This window comes from Triticum aestivum, chromosome 7A (assembly GCF_018294505.1).
Source record: "Triticum aestivum cultivar Chinese Spring chromosome 7A, IWGSC CS RefSeq v2.1, whole genome shotgun sequence".
Lineage (NCBI taxonomy): Eukaryota > Viridiplantae > Streptophyta > Magnoliopsida > Poales > Poaceae > Triticum > Triticum aestivum.
Genome location: NC_057812.1, coordinates 56,087,256 through 56,110,033, shown reverse-complemented (window position 1 = coordinate 56,110,033; position 22,778 = coordinate 56,087,256). Strand labels below are relative to the sequence as shown.

Sequence of the window (22,778 nt, the reverse complement as noted above, 5' to 3'; positions counted from 1 at the left end):
CCTATGGAGAAAAAATTGCATCATCTTTTGAAGGCCACCGACACCGCGTCATCCGACTCCTCGTCGCAGTCCGCCATCGAGTCAGCAGACTCCCGCTCCTCCAAGTCCACCAACGCGTGAGGCCACTCCTCCTCCAAGTCCGGCACAGCTTCAGGCCACTCCTCCTCCTCCAAGTCCGGCAAAGCGTCAGGCCACTCCTTCTCCAAGTCCGGCACAGCTTCAGGCCACTCCTCCTCCAAGTCTGACACAGCTTCAAGCCACTCCTCCTACTCCAACTCAGCCACGTCAGCCGTCTTCGCCGCCTCAGCAATCACGGAAGAGAGCCGCCTCAGCTATGGTGCGTAGCGGTACAAGTCGAGGTAGTACTGGAGGTACAGGCGGAGGTAAGCGATTTCAATATGGTCCAAGCCTCGCGCCTCTTCCGCAGAGGCCTTACGACAAGTCCGAGGAGGAAAACGTAGCCATATTAAAGGCCGAGGTGGAAGCCCATTTTGCATCGAAACCACCACCGCCGCCAAGGGAGAAAGTGCCTGTGGAAAAGATTGACCACTTCATTCGTATGGCTAGAGCACTAGCTCCCAAGCCCGTTGACACAGACTATGAGCGCCACATCAAGAAGTTAAATCGAGCACGTCTATAGAAAGAGGCGAGCTCGAGCTCGAGCAAATCAGCTGGCAAATGGAGCGGTAAAACCGTTCCCCAACTGGGAGAACAGGCGGCGCAATCAATCCCCCCGCTTGTTGTGCCAACAACACATGAGAGTAGGCGCGCCCAATATTATTGTGGGCAAACCGTTAACGTTCCCGGGATGGGCGATGTGGTAATAACCGAGGAGCATATTGCGCAGGCTGAATCGATCAGGATCACTGTTGGACAATTCCTCGACATTGAGCCCATGTCTCCGACTAGAGAGGAGGAAATAAAACGGAAATATGCCCGGGGCCAACCTTTGGTCGAGCCAGAGGAGGTCCATAAGCTCCCAACGAGAATGTATGAATTGCATCAATGGTACATGAACATTACCAAGATTTCCAATCGAGAGTCCCTCATGGTGAATGTCAACAAGGATCATTACTACCATGAGAAAGCTGTGACCGTTGAGTATTCAAAACTATTTCAGCTATACAATCAAGACGCACTCGACAAATCTATCGCCAGTTGCTATTGTCTGTAAGTGATTTCTTTCTGTAATTTAAGGCTCAAGCTAGCTGTAGTGATCATTTTGATCAACCATTACTTGTAATTATCCTCACTATTTTCTTTTCTGTGGTATTATGCAGGATGAAGATTTATGAAATGAAAAAATGTGGATGCTATGGCATTGGGTTCGTTGACCCAAATACCATTAATGAATACACATGGAAAATAGATCCATATCACGAAAAAAGTGTAGAGGAAAGCATGCTATAGTTCTTCAAGGAACTCAAATACAATGAAGATATACTACTTCCTTACAACTTCCAGTGAGTCACACTGTCTTGTACTACAAATTCTGTTTTTCCCTACTAGCTAGCTACATGTTTTTGCTTACATATGCCCGCTTAATTAAGACATGCAAACGTGTGTGCATGCAGATTTCACTGGATCTTGTTGATCATTAAAGTTGATGAAGGAACAATTGAAGTACTAGACTCACTACTTAAGAAAGCAAGTGACTACACCATCGTGAAGGGGATAGTCAACAGGTAATTTCAATCATTATTAACTATATCTCGACCTATTTAATTAGTTCGTCATTTCCTGATAACAACTATTTAATAACCCATTTATTCATTTTCTTTGTCGGCGGGCAGGGCTTGGGTAAAGTTCATCAGGGCCACTCCAGGCCCATGGAAACAAAATCTGAAATGGTATCGACCCAAGGTAAGTAATTAAGTAGTACTAGCTAGCTGTCATCTCTTTAATTATCATGCTTGATTAATTATTATCTGATCAAATTCCATTCTCGAAAGGCCCTGAAGCAGGCGCCGGGGAATGATCTATGTGCATACTACGCTTGCGAGAACATTCGCATGATGGCGTCCGAAAGGAGCAAATCTCAAAAACAGGAGTGGGTACGATATCGATTGTCAGAACACTATTCACAATTTTTACACCATTATCGATATCTAGTCATATAACTAATACACATGCATATTGATCTCCTTATTAACAGTTCAAAGAGGTGCGGGACAAGCTCCTAGCACAGGACCAAATAGAAGCAATTCAAGAAGAAATAGCGGGATTTTTGCTCGACCAGGTCATAGATCCCAAAGGAGAATACTATTACCCGCTACCGCCCCCATGAACCACTTCCAATTGTTATCATGCTCCGAAGGTACCAATTAGATAGGCTAATGCCACTGGCTCCGAAGGCACCAATTAGGGTCGCGCTATTCGTCACCCTGGGTGAGAAATAGTTATTTTTCACCCCCCTCTATTTTAGCATCAATGCACCGTAAATTTACGTTCCGTAAGTTTTGTCTTAATTCCGACGTAAAAAGGGACCGTAAGAAAATATATAATCGCTGTAAAAAATATTTTATGTTATGTAAAATTACAAACGTAAAAACATAGTCTAAAATACACATAAACTGTAAATTTTTTTGTCTTATCACCTATATTTTTATTTTTTATGTCAAATTTTACGTAGTGAATCAATGGGAATATAACTATTTGAATTCGAAACGTAATTTAATTATGAAATGATCGTAAGATTACTTCAGGTGAAGAATAACTTATTCTGCACCCTGGATGATGAATAGTAACACTATATATATATATATATATATATGTATATATATATATATATATATATATATATATATAAACTCTATTAATAACCCATGGTGAAGAATAAGTAATTCTTCACCCTCGTCGTTTGACCGAGCCATGTCTTGCGTCAGCTAAGCCCGCCGAAGGAAAAAGAAGGCCACCATCCCTTGATGTAAGATTACGACGGGGTCAAGGTATTTTTACCGTTTATGAGTTGTTACTCGACACTCCGCCAGCCCACCTCCCCGTCTTTTCCTAATCTGCTGCGGACGGTTTTGCAAATAGTTTGGAGAGTCGACGGCGAATGGTGGCCTGGTGCTCGGCGATTTGGCTTGGAGAGAAGTCGTTGTGGGGGGTGGGGGCGTGCTGCTCGGCGGCACGGTCTCCGGGTGGTCGCTGGGGCAGTTGGGGCGGCGTGGTGTGCGCCTGTTAGGATTAAACACGACATATTTGTCCGTGTCCGACTGGTGCACGTATAGATGCATGTATCCGTGTAGGTTTCCTATCCTTCAGCGAGTAGGACTAGATTAGTTGGCAGGTTAGCTAGCTAATATCTTTCCCTAATAATAAAGCACGGATTGGGTCTCCGGGGTTCACCGTCGCGGCGTTTTACACAAAGGCCCCTCCGATTTTATGAATTGAACCCGCCGTCCCTTGTTAAGTAAATTTGAAAAAAACGCTTCATTTTTTCATAAAACACCCTGTCGTTTGGACTATTCAACCCGCGGTCCGAGCTGATTTGTAAAGAAAAAAAGAACACGACACGGGCTCGCCTCCTCTGCCTCTCGCGAAGTCCCACTAAGTCATCGCCGCCGCCGCCACCACCCACGCCGGTCGCTTCCGGCGACCTCCGGCGCCGCGCAGCGCGCCCCCGAGCTCCCCACGGTCCGCGCATCCCTCCCCTCCGGCCAGATTCTCTGCTCCCGTCCTCTGCCGCTTGCTCGCAACGGGAGCCCCCGATTCGACCTCCCTTGCTACGCCACCGCTCCCCAATGGCCGCGCCGCCCAAGATTCTCGCCGGGGCCCGGGGCCTCTCGCAGCCGCACCCTTCCCCTTCACGCGCCCCCATGCCATCGTTTCTATGGGTGCTCAAATCCATGGCTCTGGCGGCAAGCCGTAGGCCGGATGAGCCGGCGGCATACAGAGAAGGGGAAGGAGGTGGAGGTGGAGGTGGAGGTGGAGGTAGCGGCGGCGGTGGAGGTGGATGGGGACAAATTCGACTACAACATAGAGGATTGCCGCCGCAGGTTCCAGGCCGTCTACCCTGGTGAATCGTTCAAGCACGACGCCTAGGGTTCCCCATCGCTATCCTTTGGTTCGCCTCTGGTGTCTACCACGACGTTCCAATCGCCAGAGTCGGAGCCCCGCCATCGTCCAATCCTCGACTTGGGGCCGTCTCTCATCAATTCCAGCCATTAGAGCACTGCACCAACAAAGGGAACCCAAGAGCAGCTCCTCGCGAAAATCCTCCATCGCATCGAATTTTTGAGTTCTTCCAGAACTTCGGTGAGATTGCTTCTGCACTGTTCGTCACAGGATGGTGAGTTCCTTCTCGCTGAAACATCTCGGTATATTATGTTTGGCATCAATTTTTTAGCCCCCTACCAATTGTTGTCAAAAGTAGGCCTGGCATTGTCAAAATAGCTTTTGAGGGATTTTTTTAGAAACAAACTTCTGCGAGGCACAACCATAATCTGTGTGTTAGAAATAAGCTTTGTTCATGTATATTATTATGCCCAATTTAAAACTGAGTATGATCAGAATGGTTTCATTATGGTTATTGTGACTTGTGACTGAAGGACTATGCCATTGTTGCCCCGTAAAGATTTGTGCAGGTCCATACTTCCATTTTCCAATGTGGTCGAGGTCTCTAGCAAGGATACCCTCCCTGGGGTGTTCCGCAACTTCGTGACTGCGTCTGCTCACCCAGCCAGTGGAGATCCGCTGCTGCAACACCTCAAGGAAGCGTCCTGCAACACAGCGCAACGGCCGCAGGATTGTCCTTCAGGAACTCGGCACCTGGACCTAGGCAGGGCAACGTCGTCTGTGCTATCCTTGTCTTCCTGGTGAGCCATACTTTCCTTTTCCGATCCGTCCGTTTGGAAACGGAAAAGCTTCATTACTTTGTTCGTTCACCTATCTGGAGGTCCTAGAAATTGGGGCATGTTGGATGAAGTATTAGCGGCTGGATTAACTGTGCTCAATACCACCAATGTTTTTCTTGAAAATGTGTTTTACATGCTTCTGTACAGTTAAATGATGTGCTTGCTTGTTACATAGTTTTTTTTAGCTACCTTTCTGGGTGTGATTTCCCTCAAATTCAGGCGCGATCGGCAATATCAATGGATGATACTTTGAAGGCTGTTGCATCTAGGTAATTTGGACCTAGAAGGACCAATTAGTATGCAGATGATGCCTTGTTAATGTACAAGCAGAAAAATACTCGAACACTCATGCTATGTTGTTCATTAATCTGTTTTTGCAAGTAAACTGGAGCTGGTTCTTTATAGTTGCAGACTTTTTAGCTTGCAAGATCACTAGAAGTTGAAACAAATTATATGTATGTGATGGATCAGCGAAAGTATATCAATCAAAGTAATGTTCAACTCCATGGACCAGAGAAAGTATATCAACTGGCAAAACAAATTAATCAAAGATAGGCGACCCTTGTATTTGTACAAATCTTTTGTGAGGCACTACTATAATCTGTGTGTTAGAAAAAAGCTTTATTCATGGATATTATTATAACACACTTAATTGTATTACTTCGTTCGTTGGAACTCCCTGGGCCTGCCACGACTAGATTTGTGAGGCACTACTTTTCCCATCCATCTGTTTGGAAACGGAAAAGTTGTATTACTTCGTTCGTTCATCTATCTGGAGATCCTAGAAATTGAGGCATATTGGATACAGTATTAGCGGCTGGATTAATTGTGCTCAGCACCACCAATGTTTTTCTTGAAAATATGTTTACATGCTTATGTACAGTTAAATGATGTGCTTGCTTGTTACATAGTTGTTTTTAACTACCTTTCTGGGTGTTATCTAAGCATAAGTTTTCTCTCAAATTCAGGGGCGATCGGCAATATCAACGGATGATTCTTTGAAGGTTGTTGCATCCAGGTAATTTTGACCTAGCAGGACCAATTAGTATGCAGATGATGCTTGTTATTGCTATGTGCAGTACTATTGCCAAATAATTTAGCTATGTGCAATACTATTGCCAATCATCTGTTTAGATGCTTTTCACATCAAAGGGGTGATTTTATACTAATTTAGTAATTTTCATATGTGGTTGCGATGATGGATAACATAAAAAGACATGTAGTTCAAATCGCCATCAAGCACATCAGTCCTTTGAATGTTAAGCACATCAAATGTGTTAAGTTCCTGCATCAGCTCCAAGCAAGCCACTTCATGACAGGAGTCAGGAGGCTACAAGTCCTTAATAATAGAAAAAAAATACTAGAAACCTTATGTGTTCTATTTTTTTAGATCAGAATCCTAGACGATGGCAGTTTATAAAATATTTCCAGAACCTCTGTTCTTTATATATATATTTCTCAAACTAATTCTGCCATTGATTAGCAGTGACATTTCCAAGCCTTGTCTTCCATTCTCAGGTCGATGATACCTGAAATTCTTCAGAGTTCTTTTGAATCGAAAGATCAGGAAATAAGCTTGTGGTGACTTTCTGAGGTTTTCGCATTGGACCGTTTGGAACTTCGGATTGGCAGAGAGCTAGAGACCCCGGTGCTCTGAAGGATGTTGAATTTGAGAACAGAATTTATTGTTGTTAAATAATATTTGCTTCTTTCATATGGAAAAGTTAGCGTTGTTGGGAGCTCGATGTTGCAGTGGGCCTTGACAGTGGCTAGCTGGGAGTTGGCGAGGTAGATGTCGTCGTCGACAAGGGCCGTGACCTCATCTCCTTTGGCCCCAAGTCTGACTACCACCACAACCAGACATGCTCCTCCATAGGTAAGGAACTTTTTATACAGATTGCTTCAACACATTTGTGATGACACTGCAGAGCTTAATAAGTTAGTATATGCAAGTTCTGTACTTTGTGGTTGTATCAGCGTAATGAATTTGATGTTCCAGACTGTTGCATGTACCACTCAAACTCACTACATTGATCCTTTTTTGTTTTTCCCCATGGCTCTCGCTTTGTCCTTGCACATATAGTTCAAAGAGTAAAACAGGAACACTACGCCATCACTGAATACACAAGTATGATATCCATATCATTTCCGGTAAAAAGGGGTTGAGATATTTAGCTCCCTTACAATCAGTATGATTTTATATCTATATGTTAACAAATAATTTCAGGCTGAAAAATATCACTAGAACCAGCATGAAAATTTGACCTCTTGGAACATGAAAACAGTGGCTTACTTCAGCAGGCAAGCTTAAGAGATGGTTCACAATTAACATCTGAGTTCACAATTATGGCTCCTGATTTCCATCTCAGAGGTTGATAAATACATATGTTGTTATGTTGATTACATCTGCGTGTGCAGTCAGTGGTCATGGTGAATTAAAAAATAACAGAAACAGAGGGCCCACTTTTAAAGTGCTCGCAATTATTTTTTAGTTTGATATGTCTCCACAATATGGTTGTGTGCATTTCTCGAACTATGATCTTAACTTATCTGAAAAATATTATTCGACATTTTAGGCCTTGGATTACTGTCAGCTACAAGATAAAGTTCGGAGAAAGGAGCTAAAACTTGACTCACCAGGTCTGCTCTATATTGTACCATACAGTTCATATTTTGGTAGTCTTGCTTCTTCGGAAATTTCTGAAATTCAAAGTTACCCTCAAAGTGGTAGAGAATGGACAGAACTAGAGCATGGGCTGTCAGCTTCTGTGTTGGTAGGGAAATTCTTAGGCCCACCAAGATACTGGTCCTGGACAAAGCCACTGCTTCGGTGGACAGTGCAACCGATAACCTGATCCAGAACACACTACAACATCATTTCTCAGGGTCAATTGTCATCACGACTGTGCATCGAACATTAAAACAAAACATTGATCCCCATGTGGGTAGTGGGTACACAAACATTGTCCTTTTGATTTATTTTTCCAGTAGATGATTGTGGACCATGTTTTTTTTTACTCCATGCCCTTTTGCTGTACTACATAAGACAATAGAAAGCTGGTTCATACAAGAATGTATGAACATCTGGGTGCCTTCATCAACAAAGGAAAAAATAAACCAAAAAGTAGAGGTTGTGAAACTTCACTTATATAGAGAAGATAGTTTGAGAGTAGTACTCAATGAATTTCTACTTAAGATGAAGTTATAATTTAGGAAATCTACTTCCTAATACACCTAACCATTTCTAAGTTGTACAAATTCCAAAAAAATGTTAACTCCAGCTTCACTCTGGTTGCCCTTTTGCTAAGGCCACATAAGTTATATTGCTATACTGAAGTGTTGATATTAGTATATGTAGCAATAGCCTCTGCCAACATTCTGAAAATTGTAGCATCCTTTATACTAACATTAAATGTTTTGGATGGTTCTGTTTCTTGAGCGGCTGCTCCCGTCCACGGCCTCCTTGATCTCAGGATCTGCTCCTTCCTCACGTCTGCCCACGAGGACAAGGAAGCACAGCGGTGGCCACTATCACCGCCAGAAGGGCCGTCCATTAAGGCAGGATGGTGTACAAGTTCCTCTTTTTTTCTAAGCTCAGGTTCCTCTTTCTTGCATGAGTTATTCTTAAGTAGGATTTACATTAGTTGGCGCAATCTGATTAACTTGAATTTTTTTATGGTGGCCACTATAATTTTTGTGAGTTTTTGTTGTTCGCCCGTTGCAACGCACGGGCACTTTTACTAGTAAATACTCATGTACCCCTGTACTCTTTTGAACCGTGGTTTGTGAATCAATACAAATCAAACAGGGACGATACGTTCCTGTGGCAATCAGCCAAGTCTTGCGTGCGTGCGTTGTTCTCCGGCCGTCCGGCCGCTGTGTACGTGCGTGTATTATTGACGTTGGTTACAGTATATTCACATAGATCGATCAGGAGCAGACTAGCTAGAGTAAGCTAGCTTTGCGCACGGTGTAGCTAGGCGTAAAAGTAATTCGTCGAGTTCAGCCAGCAAGTTTCTTCGTCATTGTTCGTCGTCGGTCATCGCCGTTGCCGGAAAGTACTTGGCGACGCTATCTGGGCCAACAATTGGTATCAGAGCAAGGTTGATCTTCTAGTAACAAAGGATCATGGCGAACGACGAGAAGAACAAGCAGCTGGCGGAGTACTCCGGTGCGGCTAAAGTATTTGCTGCTCCGGCGAGTTCGTCATACCCACAATTTGATCGCGAGAACTTCGGGGTCTGGAAGGCCCTCATGGAGTGTGATCTCTGCGCCAACGAGCTATGGGACGCAGTCGACCCAGGCGGTGACGCGTTCAAGAAGGAGGGAGCCGAGCACCGGAAGGATCGGCAGGCGGCATCGGCGATTTACTCGGTGATGCCGATGGATGTCCTCCAACACCTAATCGCCAAAGAAACGGCGAAGGAGGCGTGGGATACTTTGAAGCTCATGTTCGAGGGACACACCCGTGTCAAGCAAGCCAATCTCCAAACTCTCCTAAGGAACTCCGAGACTTTGGTCATGGGCGATGATGACTCCGTGGATGCGTTCGCTTCACGGGTGGCTACTCTCGTCAATCGGATTCGCGCGCTTGGAGAGAACCTCACGGAGGCCACGGTTGTTCGGCGGTTCTTGCGCGCGGCCCCTCCCCGGTACCTGCAAATTGTTACGGCGATCGAGCAGTGCGTCGATCTCGCGACTCTCTCCATCGACGATCTTGTCGGACGGTACAAGGCTCACGATGAGCGTATGCGGTACAGTCTTGAGGACGGGGAGAACGACGAGCTTGTGATGCTCACAAGGGCGCAGTGGGTCGCTTTGTCAAAGGAAAAGCAAGGCGGATCCACGAGCAGCAGCAAGAAGAAGGGAAAGCAGCGTTCGGGGAGAAAGAACTTCGCTGACTCGGACGACGACTCAGACGATGAGGCTGCACCACCACCGAGGAAAAAGTTTGACATCAGGAAAGTGATGTGTTATAACTGTGGCCTCCTCGGTCACTTCAAGGCTGACTGCGAGGAAGCACTGAAGCAGAAGGCACTCATGGCCCAGCAAGGAGATGATGGTGACATGATATTGATGAGCGAACTCGTGGATGAGAAGGATCCAGGTCTTCAACCGTCGGCTAAAGAAATTGTCGCGCTCGGTGAAGAAAAAGTTCACTCTCAAGATCATGGTTCGGAAGCTCGTGTCGATGTCACGGACGCGGGGGGTGATTCCGAAACTTTCACGGATGCTACGAGCATAAGTGCTAATTTTGCTGGAGCGGAAGCAACGATTGCTGCGTGTGCTCAGCCATGGAGAAGCAGTCTCCGTGCGATGCGTTCAGATAAAACAAAGACGTACGTGGCGTCGAAAGTCCACGAAGAATCAACATACACAAATGCAACATTTGTTGATGCTAGGGCAAAGGCAGTCACGGATGCTACTCAGGTGTATGTGACGCCAGAAGTCTATGAAAAGGTAACTTGCACTGGCGTGGTGTTGTCGTGCAGTCAAGATCGCTCGGGATCAGCACACGTTGCGAGCACTCGGCTAGGAGGGCCGAAGCCAGCTTCCTCAGGCGGCTCGCTCACAGCGAGCAGGAGCGCTTGGCGAGCAGCAGGGCGAGGCCCAGAAGAAGCAGCCTGGAGGTCCAATGGAAGATGCGGCAGCAGTGCATCAAGCTGGCCGAGGAGTCTTGATGCTTCAGAATGCACAGGGGTTGCACTTAGAGGCAGCAGCAACCCAATAGGAGAGCTTGGGGCAGAACGTGTTGGGCTACGCCCATCACGTGCTGTGGCTCTTCAAGTGGCCCTGGAGGCAAAAGAAGCTCTGTACACGGAGGAAGTAGGCTCTAAGGGACCTGAGTTAACTCTGACGACAGAAGAAAGGATACCATCACCTACACCCATAATGCTACAGCCGGTGTTACACCTTTATCCGGAGACTGTTCGGACGATTGACCCGGTAAAAGTGAAAGGGAGTGGACGGCGGTGTCTAGAAAGCGCCGAGGAACCCGCAAAATTTTTGGACGCAAATACGAAGGAGTGTTGGCGTCATGTTATGAAAGAAGAGGTGGGGTCGATCCATGACAATAATACATGGGAGCTTGTGGATCTTCCCAACAATGAAAAGGCTATGGAGCTCAAGTTGGAATTCAAGGTCAAGAGAGATGTCGAAGTGTGCATGAAGCACAAAGCGAGGCTTGTGGCCAAAGGGCATGTGCAAGAGAAAAGTATGGACTTCGAAGAAGTGTTCGTTCCCATTGCAAAGATGGAGTCGGTGAGATTACTCATCGGTCTCGCGGCTCAGGAATCATGGAAAGTACATCACATGGATGTAAAATCTACGTTTTTGAACGGCGAGATAGAAGGAGATGTGTATGTGAATCAACCATCGGATTTCATCAAAGAGGGAGAAGATCACAAGGTACTGAAGTCACACAAAATCTTGTATGGGCTATGGCAAGGACCTCGGGACTGGAACATCAAACTTGATCGAACATTGATTTCTCTTGGATTTGAGAAAGCCCCACTAGAGCATGCAATGTACAAGAGAGGTGAAGGAAGGGATCGTCTACTGGTTGGCATCTACGTCGACGACCTATTAATTATCGGAGCAGATGAAGAGGTGATTGCAAAGTTCAAGCTACAGATGAAAGAGGTTTTCAAGATGAATGATCTAGGTCTTTTGAGCTACTACCCCGGGATAGAGGTACATCAAAAGATGGAGAGGATCACACTATGCCGGGAGGCATACACAAGAGAGGTACTTGAAAGCCGTGGCATGAAAGATTGCAATCCAGTTGACGCTCTAATGGAACCTCGTCTTGAGCGAAGCAAGAAGAGCAAAGCACCCACAGTTGATCCAATAGAGTATATTGCAGCTGCAACTGCGATGTGTCAAGGTGTGTGGCTAGGGAGGCTACACGGTGATCTCATGGATCGAGATCCGGAACAAGTGATGCTCAATGTTGACAGTGAGACCTTTCTACACGAGGATCCAGTGCGGCGTGAAAGGAACCGACACGTTGATACGATGTATCATTACACAAAGGATTGCGTGGAAGAAGGTAAGACGAAGGTCAAATACGATTGCACTGAAGATCAGCGGTCAGACATGCTAACCAAGGCTTTGGATCGAGAGAAGTTCTTGGAGATGACAAGAAGGATCGGCGTCGGAGTTGTAACGTAACGACGTCGTGTTTAGGAGGGTGATTGTTAGGATTAAACACGACATATTTGTCCGTGTCGGACTGGTGCACGTATAGATGCATGTGTCCGTGTAGGTTTCCTATCCTTCACCAAGTAGGACTAGATTAGTTGGCAGGTTAGCTAGCTAATATAAATACTCATGTACCCCTGTACTCTTTGAACCGTGGTTTGTGAATCAATACAGATCAAACAGGGACGATACGTTCCTGTGGCAATCAGCTAAGTCTTGCGTGCGTGCGTTGTTCTCCGGCCGTCCGGCCGCTGTGTACGTGCGTGTATTATTGACGTTGGTTACAGTATATTCATATAGATCGATCAGGAGCAGACTAGCTAGAGGAAGCTAGCTTTGCGCACGGTGCAGCTTGGCGTAAAAGTAATTCGTCGAGTTCAGCCAGCAAGTTTCTTCGTCGTCGTTCGTCGTTGATCATCGCCGTTGCCGGAAAGTACTCGACGACGCTATCTGGGCCAACAGCGGCGTCTGCCTAGGTCTTCGCGGCGCTGTTGGTGGTGTTCACGGCGGCGCTCGAGTGCATGGATTGCTATGTGACTACATCTCTGCTGCTTGGATTGAAGTTTCGTTGGGCGTGAGTGCACGCGAGGAGGTGAGGAACCCCAATTCTAGCGATTTCCGTTCTAAAATTCCAACTATCTTTCACTTGTGTTTCCCTTCATCATTCTCCAAACTGATTTCAGTGCATCTGGACGTTCCCGATCTGCTCGCTCCGGTGCCTCTTGAGGTCCCGATTTGACTACAAGCTGGTGGATCTGGGTTCTCCCGAGGGTGAAGTCCAAGGGGCCCCAATGGATAAGGACGTGACCGGCAAGCGGGAGGCCACCACTACCAGCGCCCTCAAGCTCTACCACTAATCATTTATCTAGACCACATCACCACGTCGAGTATATTGGTATGTCCTAGCCATCCTTGCGAGCTCCAATAATTTTCATTTGCTTTAATTCCCAATCTGGTTCGTAGCAAAAATACAGGCCTCCCGGGTGTAGAATTTTTGGTCAGATTCATGGGCTGCTTCATATTGTTAAACCATGGAATAATATCAGATCCTTCGTGGACTGAATTGTTGGATTTCCCCCTTCTTGTCAGATGTACATCACCATTTGTTTCTGAAACCAAGTCATATTTGTCGGATTTCTACTTTTCAGAGAAAGCAGATAATTATTTCAATTTTAAAAATTGGTTCTAATTTTGGTTCATCATCTGCACCATATGCAAATACACATCTATTATTCAGAAAAGGTTTTGTTCTGTCAATCAGGGTCATACTAACTGCAGCTGGTAGCTGCTCTAAACATTGTTGTAATGTTACTACTTAATAATGATTGTGGAGGTACTGCTAACATTTCCTACTAGAGAAAAGACGCAGCCGAGCCTGAGAAGGGCGCTAGCCTAGTCCGACTTTGAATTAACAAAGCCATCAACCAACCAGGATACAACTGCAACATACATCAAGAAGCAAGAACAAAAAGCGGCAAGATACAGAGGCGCTGGAAAGCAGCTTACAAAGCCTCAAACACTTCAGGAAGGATCTTACAATGGAATACATAGCTGAAGAAGTCGAGGTCCTCCAACATGACTAGACAGGGACAAAATCAAAGCCAGCTCTATAGAGGGAATGAAGAAGCACAAACAATACCTTTCATCACCAAACACTAAAGGACCTCGGCAAGGCACACCCATCCAACTCCGTCTCCGAAGGAGGCCACTACCTTCCTGTGATATTGTGTTTAGTCTCTCATTTCTACTTGTAAGACTACATCTAGTCTAAGTGTAGTGACTACAGGAAGAAGTATGTTATCCATCTATACTAGTTACAATAGGTATTGTTGTCACTAACTTTCTACAGAATTTAGCCACCACATATTATTGTTCTTATTTTCTTTAGCTAGTGCATTTTGTCATCCTTGGTCCTTATTGTGGTGGTTGAACACATGGTTTATTGGAACAAATGCTACTTTTGAAAGCAGAGATGTGGTAAAGTTAGCACCTTCTTTTTATGCCTGAGATATTCCACTCAACATTATGTTGGTCATCTCGGTTTATAGCCAAGCAGGTACTCTGTAGTTCCTTCAAGTTCACCTTGAAGTATTGATAATGCAAGTTCTGAACTTTCAGTATTGTCGGGAATAGTACCTCCTACTTCTATCATAAATTTGATATCTTCCCTGTAAAGCTATGACATGTTAAATTCCTGGATCACATTATTTTGAAGGGGACAACTGTTTTAGTAATATCGTAAGGAGGCTACCCACATAGTTATATAGAGGACGTTCAAAAATGAAAAGCTTGCGAGCAAAATTTCTTCGATAAGTGCAACGACAAGATATTAAATAGCATCAGTTGTCATTTCATGTTGCTTGCTCTTCGGTGATAAGGCTCACCTTTTTATACATTTATGCCTTGTAGCGATCATTTTGGTGACACTGTTAGATACGTTATTCCAAGAGAGAAGAATCTTGTATCTTTGAAAAGTGAGTAATGATTTTATCCTTATTGGAAGTGTTGTACACCGATAATCTCACTTGATCTACTTTTTGTGAATTTACCAGGAAAATGAGAAACGGTGGCTTCTGCTATGTAATCGTGGGAGTGGAAAAATCTGTTTGTAAGCGAGTTGGAGACAGAAGTATGTACAGGCACCAATGTAGTCGGGCAGATAATACGTACAGGCTCCATTTTTTTTAAATATCTCTTAGAAAAAAACTTACCTTCTCTAGAGATGTTGGTTGGTTTCACGGGGAGTCAAAGCATAATCTTACGTTGGCTAACAGTCATCTTATGGATGGGATGGAAGCACACATCAAGAATGGACTAGTCCCGTATGTTTACCTCACACGAAAAGAAAAAATGCATCGCATGCATGTGCGTGCGGATGGTTGGGTTCTCTTTGCTTGCCATAAATTTACTGTTACTTAGGCTAGTGGCCAGTGACGTTGTTGGTCAGACGTCCAGGTTGGCTGGGGTGAGGAATAAGAATTCCTCACCAGGGTGACGAATAGCGCGACCCTATATATAGTAAATTTCAACTGTGGTGTCATTCTTTTTATCCATAAATTTATCATTTTGTGTTACAAAAATATTATTTTAAGTAACAAACTTGCAGGTACATAATTAGATTTAGGAACATGCATAGTGAGAACGATTTTCTGATATCAAATGAAGAGAAGAAATCTGTCTTTGCATGGGAGTGCCAAGCAATCCAAAACATATTATGATCATAGTTGTGAAAAAGAAATCAGTACTCCCAGCGACAGAGATCAGGATTCACCTTCAGTAAGAAACTCTATATAATTAAGAGTCCATAATCACAAGGTAACGTTCATCAGGTGGACAGAGAGCGGCACCTCATGAATATGGTGGCTTCCAGGGTCCTGTCAGAGGTTTCGTCGAGGGACCTGCTGGCCCGCAGCAGTACCAGCCGCGTCGGGGTGGTCCGGCAGGCAAGCGATTCGGGAGGACTGGGAGCCGGAACACACGCCCACCAAGGAGGGATCCTCCGCCGCGGCGTGATCCGCCGTTGGTGACTCCGTCGGCGGTGGCGGATGCCAGTTTGCAGCCACCGGTGCTCGCGGCATCAACAGGGACTCAGCCGGCAGCGGTGGTGCCCGCGGTTGGTGCAGGTTCGACGGCTGCTACGAGCTCGACGGCAGTGACTAATGGCGCGGCAAGCCTGCCGGGGGAGGCCATGGCTGCGGTGGTTGCCCTTGCTGTCGTTCCAGTCGAAAAGGTGAAGAACGCTGCGGAAAAAGGTGATAAAACAAATCATTGCAAGAAAGAGAAATTCTACTGCTACCGATGTGGCGAGCCTGGTCACTTCTCAGTTGGATGTACCACAGAGTTGTGCAACATATGTCAGAAGCCAAAGCATGACAATGAGTGTCCGCTTTTGTCTGTACCGGTGCCGACGGTATCTATTTATGGAGTGTGTGATGCTGCACTCATGTTCTTCGAGACGCCTGTGATGCATTCTTGCAGGCCTCGTCTGGAGAATGCCAGGACAGGCTTGATTAGAGTTACACATGGTACTTTGGCTGAGGTTCAGATTATTGCTCAACTTAGACGGCTGGTATGGAGTTCTTTTCACTGGGCTCTAGAGAGGATTGGAGATTAAGTGTACAAGGTTGATTACCCGACTAAGGTTGATCTAGATAGGATCAACAACTTTGGCATTTGCAAGGTTCCTGGCAGCTCTTGTCACCTTGAGTTTGATGAGTGGAAACAGAACGAGCCGGCTGGGGTTCCTCTTATGAAAATCTGGGTGAGATTCTCGGGCGTTCCTCCTAAAGCACTTAATGAGTATCTTGTGGTGGCGAGTCTGGGCTCTCTGATTGGTAAAATTCAGGAGGTGGACATGGATTTCACACGTAAGCATGGGATTGCACGGCTACGAGTTGGGGTGATTGATGTGGATTTGGTGCCTGCTATGTTACCGTGGTTTTATGATGGTTTGGGATATGATCTGAAACTAGTGATTGAAGGCCAGCCTATGGCTTTGGATGAGGACACAGCTAGGGGGCCAGGGGACGGCGCGGATGATTCTGATGAGTGTTGTGATGATTTGATGGACCAGGATAAGAGAGGAGATCCACCTCCCTCATCTGGGGGAACTGGATAGTCGGACACTATGCCAGGAATGGCGGTTCCAGTTTCCGTGTCCACGCCCATGACTGGGCTTCGTTTCGGTTCTTTCGGGGCGGCTTCGGCGCCTGCTCGCCTATGGGCTGATAGGATGGACAGTACAGACCCGGCGGAGAGTGAGTTACCTCCGTTGTCACCTGTTCGCTTCTCTTATGTGGTGGGAGGCCCCAGTTTGTGTTCGCCCCCAAGGTCGCCGCGAGAGGGACTAGTAGAAAACAGAGCTTTAGCGCCGGTTCGTAAGGGCCTTTAGTGCCGGTTCCATAACCGGCACTAAAGGCCCCCCCTTTAGTACTGGTTCGGCACGAACCGACGCTAAAGTGCCACCACGTGGCGTGAGCTCGCGCGCTGGTATGGGGGACCTTTAGTACCGGTTGGTGTTTAAGGTTTTTTTTTTGAATTTTTTTTGAAAATTTTGGATTTTTTGGATTTTTTTTATTTTTAATTTTTTTGAATTATTTGATGATTTAGTCTCTAATCATCTCTCTTAACTGCTCAAATGTGGATCACTCATTCCAAATCATCTAACTTCCCGACCGGTCACCCATCCCTCTCACTACTCCAGCCCGAGCACGCTTAACTTTCGGGTTCTATTCTCCTTCGTTTCCGAGTCTGCACTTGTTGTTTTCCTGACAATAGTAAGATGTCAATCGTATTAACCCTCAGGAGTTTAGCTTGAGCAGGAAGTCAGACATTTCACCGTTTGAGTTTGAAACTATTATTCTAAAAAACAGTAATTATTTAGTAACGCTAATATTTCTTGAATAAATTTGACCATACTTTGACCAGATTTGACCAAAATTCAAAAAATTGAAATAATTATTTAGTAACACTAATATTCTTGAATAATTATGTAGTAACATTAATACTTCTTGAATAAGTAGTTTGACCAGATTTAACCAATTTTTTTAAACAAACTAAAATTTGACCATATCTTTTTTTCCTTTTGGAATTTGAGGATTCTAAAAAATTCCAAACAGGCCGTAGGCCGTCTCCATCGGATGCGGATTTTCGTGCTGAATTTTTTGATATATTATACGTTTTTTTTCAACATCGTATGCAAAAGTTATAGCCGTTTTACATTTTCCCTACACTTTTTGCAAAACATGCCCAAATTGTAGTTTTTAAATTTTCCTAACTAGTAGATGTAGTAATATAACTACCTCTCGAAGGATTTTATTTTTTGAAGTTTTTATCATTTTCTTTTGATTTTTTCAGAACTGAAATGGCGACACACAAAGGGGGGTAGAGTTTGAAAATTGCCCTATAGTGTCGGTTTGTGTCACAAACCGGTACTATAGGTCAGACCCCTTTAGTACCGGTTCATGGCACAAACCGGTACTAAAGGTTAGACCTTTAGTACCGGTTCGTGCCACGAACCGGTACTAAAGGTGATCGTGGGGCCCCGGCCTGACGCCAGCCTGCCACCACCCTTTAGTACCGGTTCATGCCACGAACCGGTACTAAAGGTTCAACACGAACCGGCATTAATGCAAATCCGTTCGAACCGGCACTAATGATACCATTAGTACCGGGCCAAAATCAAACCGGCACTAATGTGCTTCATGTTTGACCATTTTTCTACTAGTGGCCCAGACGGGTGGTTACCCTTGATGTGACTAAGGATGCTATGATCTCTTCGGACACTACTAAGGATAGGTCTCCTATACTGGTGGAGATGGTGGGAGAGTTATCTTCGGCGGGCGAGCGCCCGCCACCAGTTGTGGTTCGTATTCCTTCTCCATCGCCTATGCAGGTGTCACAGGCGGTGACACCCGCACATGAGGATGCTGCTTCGCGGGTTCAGACGGCATCACTCCCACCGCAGGAGGCGGCGTGAGTGTTGCCTTTGGAGACTTGTGTCCAGCCACACACTGCTGTCCGACAGGAGGCTTCGGTCGAGGAGGTGGTGGCATCTGGTGGCATCCCTGATCCGACATCTGGGGGGAGACTGACCAGCAGGCGCATCCAGGAGCAGCCGGACGCGGATGAGTTTCAGATAGGGCGAGCCATGCGGGCTGCCAAGATTCGAGATGTCGAGGCCGTTTCAGGTTTGTCAGTTAACACTGAGTTTTTAGTTTTGCATTTTTCTGAGAATGATATTATGCATAGGGCTGATAGTTTAGGTATTTCTTTGGGTAGTAGCAATAGTGAGGTTGCAACTTCCATTAACGATTTACTTGATCTAGAGGCTGATCGCGCACTTAATATGCTTAAAACCGTAGCAGCTGTCAAACAAATGAAAGAAAGCGAAATTAATGAACCAGGAGTTAATGAATTGGAGGTGTTATGTGAGGATTTAGTCCCGAATAATTTATTAGAAGGGGAGATCGTGGATGTGGATGGGCATGCGGCCGATCTACAACCATATGATGGTCTTGGCAACGAGCACGGTCATGCGGATTGTGAACTCGAACCGTCAGCACCTAGGCGTAAACGACAGAAGAATTACGATCTTTCTGCGGTATGGCAAAGTGCTCGAGTTAGAGCTAGAAAGAAATTTCATGATGAAAAATGAAAGGTATCTTCTGGAATAGCAGAGATCTGAGGGACTTGGCTAAACGAAGATTTCTAGCTGACGCTTCCAGGGAACACAAGCTGGATTTTGTTGCACTGTTAGAGACATGTCATAACAACTTCACATCACAATTTTTGGGGACGATATCAGGGGGGTTGGATTTTGACTGGCATTGCTTGCCACCTCGGGGAAGATCAGGTGGGATTCTCCTTGGAGTTAATTATATTGTGAGACTCTTGAGGTGCTAAATGTTTTCTTGGGAGAATTCGCTGTTAAATTCCATGTTCGGTCTAAGGTGGACGAATTCAGATGGGCTCTTGTGGCTGTGTATGGCGCGGCACAGCCAGAACTCAAACCGGACTTTCTTGCCGATCTTGCCAGAATTTGTGGAGGGGAGACTCTACCCATTCTGGTAGGTGGGGATTTCAACATCATTAGAAAAAGAGAGGAGAAAAACAATGATAAATTTGATGCCAAATGGTCCTTTATGTTTAACGCGATCATTGAAACTTTGGACCTATGTGAGATTGCGCTCATTGGTAGGCAATTTACTTGGGCAAATAATCTTCCTACCCCGACTTATGAAAAGCTGGATCGGGTTCTCACAAGTGCTGAGTGGGAACAAAAGTTTCCTCTAGAGTCAGTGCAGGCAATGCCTAGAGGAGTTTCTGATCATATGCCACTTCTTGTTGATTCTGGTGAGGCGACTCACTTGGGCAATAAGAGTGTTTTCTCTTTCGAAAATGTGTGGTTCGAGAGAGAGGACTTCCTTGAGTTGGTAGCAAGGGAGTGGGTGGCTAAGAAAAGAGGTGCCTTTGCGGAGGAAAGATGGGAATACAAGATTAGACATCTTAGACAGTTCCTTAGAGGCTGGGCTAAGAATAATAGTGGAGCTTATAGACTTGAGAAGGCGAGACTTCTCAAGTTGATTGATGATCTTGACATTAAGGCAGAGAGTGTGCCTCTTGCCATAGATGACCGAGTATCTAAGAGAGAGGTTGAGGTCAGTCTTGCAAAGCTTCTTAGAGAGGAAGAAATGAAGTGGGCGGGTAGAGCAAAAGTACGCCAAGTGGTTCAAGGTGACAACAACACTCAATTTTTCCACATGATTGCTAATGGAAAACATAGGAAAAAGAAAATCATTCAACTTGAACAGGATGAGGGAACGATTGTAGGCCATGAGAACCTTAAGCTTTACATCTCTCATTTCTATAAACAATTATTCGGGGCTCCAATTGAGAATTTTGTCAACCTGGATGAGGACAAAGTTGATGACATACCTCAACTTCGAGATGATGAGAATGAGATTCTCACAGCCCCTTTTTCGAAGGAGGTGTATGAATCCTTTGTGAAGGGAGGTAGCGTTGGTATTAAAGTTAATGACTATATTGGTCATTACTTTTAAACGCTTCAAGGATTAAGACAGGGTGATCCCATGTCACCGATCCTTTTTAATATTGTGGTTGATATGTTGACCGTGCTTGTTAACAGAGCGAAACAAGATGGTTAGGTAGGTGGTCTTATCCCACATCTAGTTGATGGTGGGGTATCTATCCTACAATATGCAGACGATACAATTATTTTCATGGAGCATGACCTCGCGAAAGCAAGGAACATGAAGATACGTTTATTCTCTATGGTCTGCCGATCATCGGGCAAGTCAACCAAAGTCCATACTGTGTTCTCATACATGGATCCCATCTCAGATTTCATGGCCTCAAGCCATTTTGCGGAATCTGGGCTCATCATCGCTTCCTCATAGTTCGTAGGTTCGTCATGGTCAAGTAACATGACTTCCAGAACAGGATTACCGTACCACTCTGGTGCGGATCTTACTCTGGTTGACCTACTAGGTTCGGTAGTAACTTGATCAGAAGTTTCATGATCATCATCATTAGCTTCCTCACTTACTTGTGTAGGAATCACTGGAACTGATTTCAGTGATGAACTACTTTCCAATAAGGGAGAAGGTACAATTTCCTCGTCAAGTTCTACTTTCCTCCCACTCACTTCTTTCGAGAGAAACTCCTTCTCTAGGAAGGATCCATTCTTAGCAACGAATATCTTGCCTTCGAATCTGTGATAGAAGGTGTACCCAACAGTCTCCTTTGGGTATCCTATGAAGACACATTTCTCTGATTTGGGTTTGAGCTTATCAGGTTGAAGCTTTTTCACATAAGCATTGCAGCCCCAAACTTTAAGAAACGATAACTTAGGTTTCTTGCCAAACCATAGTTCATAAGGTGTCGTCTCGACGGATTTAGATGGTGCCCTATTTAACGTGAATGCAGCCGTCTCTACAGCATAACCCCAAAACGATAGCGGTAAATCAGTGAGAGACATCATAGATCGCACCATATCTAATAAAGTGCGGTTACGACGTTCGGACACACCATTACGTTGTGGTGTTCTAGGTGGCGTGCGTTGTGAAAATATTTCGCATTGTTTCAAATGAAGTCCAAACTCATAACTCAAATACTCACCTCCACGATCAGATCGTAGAAACTTAATTTTCTTGTTATGATGATTTTCCACTTCACTCTGAATTTTTTTGAACTTTTCAAATGTTTTAGACTTATGTTTCATCAAGTAGATATACCCATATCTGCTCAAATCATCTGTGAAGGTGAGAAAATAACGATATCCGCCGTGAGCTTCAATGTTCATTGGACCACATACATCAGTATGTATGATTTTCAATAACTCTGTTGCTCGCTCCATTGTTCCGGAGAACGGAGTTTTAGTCATCTTGCCCATGAGGCATGGTTCGCAAGCAGTTTTAAATGGTGAACATCACTATGTTGATCATATCTACTGTATGATTCACGCTCGACCTTTCGGTCTCCAGTGTTCCGAGGTCATATCTGCATATGATAGGCTTGTCAAGTTTAACCCGAGTATTCCGCGTGTGCGAAACTGGCTTGCACCCGTTGTATGTGAATGTAGAGGTTATCACCCCCGATCATCACGTGGTGTCTCGGCACGATGAAATGTAGCAACTGTACATACTCAGGGAGAACACTTATAGAGGTAATAAAAATATGTAAAACTTGGAAAATTAGTACCATAAATATTTTGGTATTTATAAACATTATAGTGGCGGCTCTATTTTAGTTCCGTTAACCAAGAAAACTCTTTTATTTCTATTAATAGAACACTTGTACACAAATTGTATTCTAGTTAAACACTTCACATTTTAGTTTTACACTGAAAATCTGAAACCGATCGTGTTCACATTTCTTCTTCATGAGGGTTATAATTAAGAGAGCTGAAATTCCGTACCTTGAACACATGTGACCGTGCATGTTTAGTTGTGTCTTGTTTTTCTACAGTTATAATTAATCTTAGGAATCTTACTTCTTACCAATTTAAGCTTTGAGTTATCTTTAAAACTAAATTTCCATGATTTAAAATTGGTATGTCTGGAGGCGCAGGATGGTTCGAAATCAAGCATTCTGTCAAGTAAAAGGAGTCAAATATAGTAATACACAAAATATGTTTCTAATAAATTAATGAGATGTACCAATATTTGACTCAACCAATAAAGGACTCCACAATAT

The 22,778-nt window shown here is 44.8% G+C and overlaps 1 long non-coding RNA gene across 1 annotated transcript; it reads left to right on the top strand.

Moving 5' to 3' along the window:
• The first annotated feature begins 12,355 nt into the window (after nucleotides 1–12,355).
• Nucleotides 12,356–14,048, top strand: LOC123152582 (uncharacterized). The gene is made up of 2 exons (XR_006476254.1): nucleotides 12,356–12,654; nucleotides 12,746–14,048. It is a non-coding gene; the product is annotated as an uncharacterized lncRNA (long non-coding RNA).
• The last annotated feature ends 8,730 nt before the right edge of the window (nucleotides 14,049–22,778 follow it).